We start from the raw sequence: 4,407 nt of genomic DNA on the forward strand, positions 1-4,407 counted from the left end.
TAATTATGCGACTAAAGTATAATTCATTAATTCCATTCTAGACAAACTTTAAATTTTATGCCAAACAGAGTATCTGGTACTTAAAGCATTAATAATAGTTATCAATTTAAATACAACATGTAATAAAAAAAGCCTTCAAGTCTTTGTTATAATGTTTCAAAGATGAATTTAATTTTTTAGAATAAACTAATTTTTAATTTTTAATTAAAAGTCACTGTAGAAACAGTAGTTTGAGTAATGAGTCCATCATCTTGAAGACGCCATAAAAAACGCGGTCAATATCAAACCTTCCTCCTTTAAAACCCTTTTATAACTTCTAGCATTCATCCACTCCAAATTCTCTCTTCACTCTCCAATTTACAGGTTTCTTACATTTCTCCATTGTTGTTTGTGTAAGATTCCTATTGGGTTTTTTCTCAAATTGCTTAAAAACCCCTAAAATTGGAACATCACTCATCACTACCCATTTCTTTGTTCATATTCACACTGATCGTTCACTTTTTCGCTCTTGAACTGTTATTCTGTCAAGATAATGGCGTCAACTGATTATCAAGGTTCATCATCTCCATCTTTCACACGTTTTCGGCGTTCAATACTGAGTATGAAACGAGATCCAGTGATTCATGAGGCCACAAGTCAGGTACAAGAGGTTGAAGCGTTTCAAAGACATGTAACTCAGAGGTTTATCGATTTGTCTCGGGTCGATTCACATGAATTCCTTTCTCTTTCGTGGGTTTCTGATCTTCTAGATGTTTTCCTGTGTTGTCAAGAAGAATTCAAAGCCATATTATTCAACAACCAATCTTACATGAGTGATAAGTTGGTTTTGGATTATTTCGAAAGGAGCGTGAAAGGATTAGATGTTTGTAATGCAATTAGAGATGGAATTGAACAGATCCGACAATGGCAGAAACAACTGGAGATCGTTTCATGTGCTTTGGGTAATCAACGATATCTCGGAGAAGCTCAATTCCGGCGAGCTAAAAAGGCGCTAATCGAGGTAACAATCGGGATGATTGACGATAAACAATCCAACTCCGCTTTCGCTCATAGAAACAGATCCTTCGGTAAAGATCCTCCAAATCATCAAAAATCCTTGAAGAAATTCAAATCATTCTCGTGGAGTGTTTCAAGATCCTGGTCGGCTTCAAAACAACTTCAAGCAATCGGAAACAACATTGTTCTTCCCAAGACTACCGACGTCATTCCTGTAGCTGTTTACACGATGAACAATGTCCTGTTATTCGTGATGTGGACTTTGGTAGCCGCGATCCCTTGTCAAGATCGTGGACTACAATCCCATTTCAACATACCCAAGAATTTCATTTGGGGATCTCCGATTATTAGTCTGCACGAGAGAATTTTAGAGGAATCGAAGAAGAGAGGGAGGAGAAATGCTTGTGGATTGTTGAAGGAGATTGAAGGGATCGAGAGATCTGCTCGTTTTGTAAACGAATTGTGTGATTCGTTGCAGTTTCCATTAGCGGAAGAACAGGAATCGGAGGTGAGAAAGAGGGTGGAGGAAGTGGAGATGGTGTCTAAAGCAATCAAGAACGGTCTGGATCCATTGGAGAAGCAAGTAAGAGACGTTTTTCATCGAATTGTGAGTAGTAGAACACAAGGACTCGATAAACGAAGCTATTAATTAAATCAAATCAATATATGTATAGAGAATATATTTAGGATATGAATTGTATTTGGAAATTCATGAACTATGTTCATGTTCATGTGTTCATCTCGTGTAGATGTATCTCATTAATTATTAATTCTCACGTTGAATGGCATGTATTTAGTTTAATATGCCATTAATGAGGTTTGATTTTGATATACAAACGGTTCTGATATGACATTAAGGTTTTATTTGTGTTTGATTTTGATTTTTGATGCATATTAGGATTTGATTTAATAATGATTCTGATTTGTTAACTTGTTGACATTTGTATCTATTGTTGAGTTTTTACGATTTTTATATGCGAAATAAAAAATTCACGAGACTAGATTGGACATGATATATGTAAAATTGATGAAGTTTGCAAATTGCATAATATTAATCAAATTTATGGTGAGAGTAGTTGAAAGGAAAAAGGACAAATAGTTCCTCAATAATGTCTTAATAAACTAATGTAGTTTTTTTTTTTCGTTAACTTGTTATTATAATAATGTCTTAATACGTTAATATAGTTTTTTTTTTATTTTTATTTTTATTATTATTATTATTATTATTTTTATCTTTTAACTTGTTATTATAATGTCTTAATACATTAATGTAGATTTTTTTTATCTTTTAACTAGTTATTACAATAATGTCTTAATTGATGTAGGTTTTTTTTTTTTCTTTAACTAGTTATTATATGTGCAAATTAAGTCATGTGTTTAGCCTAAGGTTTTTAAGAGTTTGTAACTTTTAGCTTTTAGCAAAAAAAAAAAAAATTGATTTAAACAAAAAAGTTTTATTTCTTAATATGAGTTTTAACTTTTAGCTTAAACAAAAAATGTAAAACCTAAAAGCTATTTAATATAGCAATTACTACACTGTCTACATACACCTCTAGACCATTATAGGTGCTTATGAAAAGGCAAATATATACGACTGATATAAATATAAAGATATTCATAGTTTTTGTTACTCAATTTTAATACTTGTATCTACCCAATGATGCATGGGTATATAAATACACTAAAGAACAACAAACGAATAGTTATTACTTTATTCCACACGTTTATATCGGGAGTAAAATAAGAAAATATATACGACCGTGTTAGAAGCTAAAATAAAGTTATAAAATTTGAAAAACACTTTATGCTTTAAATTTTAAAAAAAAAAAAAAATCATATCTTATCGCGAGATCAAATATCGATATTATTAAAATACGTAATAAATTAAAATATCAGAATATCTACATAAAAAATGCCAAACAAACCATATCAGATATCACTTGTTCGATTTCATTCCGTGATTCAAGATGGTATTGACTTTTGACCATTTCAAATTGATGACCAGGCACTTTTGTCAAACTGTGTAAGATGTCAGTCAATAAATCTTCGTGCAAGTTAAATTTAAAGAAAAATCGTATCTTTTGTTGTTAAAAAAACATTTTTTTTTGTAAGTTGCTATTTAATTTAAAAAATGGCCTATTTATGATGTTAATTTTTTTTATTAAACTAATATGCATATGCATAGACTAATAAAATAATTAACATTACGGGAATAATATGAAAAAAATAATAACAACTTAAAACATTATTAAGTTATTTAGAATTTAATAAAAACATATTACACCATCGTATATCAGCCATTAACATAAACCAAATGTTATACTTCTGAAGGACGCATAAAATACTATATTATCATTTCCAATCTTCTAGTTATCTTTTGATCGTTGAACATAATGTTTGACCGGATAATTGATGTAGCTAAAAACATTGGATTGGCAACCAAGTAGTCAACATATTATTAAACTATAATAAAATAAATCTCCATATAGGATATTATAAAAAAAAATAATACTAAATATTTATTTGTGATTTTAGTATCAGCCTACTAGTGCAATAAAAATTTATACAATCTTAAAAGGGAACTCGAATTATACTCTAATACAAAGATAATTGATGTAGAGTGCAAACGAGTATGAGACATCATGATTGATCCCGACCAAGACAAATAATGTTGATCAATTCCTTTTGTTGAAGATCCCTTGGAATTGAGGCATTTGTTGCAAATCCCTCGGAATTGAGGACAATTCCTTTTGAAGAGTGAGGGGATGATACAAATGCGAAAGATAGTCTTCTAAGTTTCAAGCCGAGCCCGGGTCGTGATAACGAATGGATGAAGTCCGAGAAGGATGTTGAATGCAAACCAAGAGATGGATGCGAAAAGGCTTATGATTGCGAAAGTGATGTTGAGTGCGAAAGTGATCCATGTTGCGATTGGATGCGAACCAATGCAAACGATCGCAATGGATCACAGTCCAATGGTTATGGATGCGAATGGATTCGAAGGAATTATCCGATGCAAATGCAAACCACTTCGAAATGACAGTTGGATGCGAACGAGTGGTGGGTGCGAAAGCTTAATGGATGCGAACAGTGTTACATGGGTACGAACAATTACTGGATCCGAACAGTCTGTTGTTTGATGCGAAAGCTGATTGGACATTGTTCATAACACAAAGATATTTGAGTGGTTAATCTCATGAACGGTCTAGAAGACTCTATTTTATTTCTAGAAATGTTTTGATTTGATTTAATTCTAGGCGTTTATTTTTGTTTCCTTTTTGTAAGCATTCATAAGGCTATAAATAGCCATTGATAGATCATTTGTAAAATTATGATGAGTTGAATGAAATTGAATTTGAAAAACGTTCATTTGAGTTGCGTACTTGCGCCTTTGTCAAGTCTAGGACGCAT

At 31.7% G+C, this 4,407-nt stretch overlaps 1 pseudogene; it reads left to right on the top strand.

The window, feature by feature from the left end:
- The first annotated feature begins 308 nt into the window (after window positions 1–308).
- Window positions 309–1,874, top strand: LOC145015821 (protein ROH1D pseudogene; annotated as a pseudogene).
- Window positions 1,875–4,407: the final 2,533 nt, after the last annotated feature.

This window comes from Lactuca saligna, chromosome 9, assembly GCF_052625555.1.
Source record: "Lactuca saligna cultivar CGN05327 chromosome 9, ASM5262555v1, whole genome shotgun sequence".
NCBI lineage: Eukaryota > Viridiplantae > Streptophyta > Magnoliopsida > Asterales > Asteraceae > Lactuca > Lactuca saligna.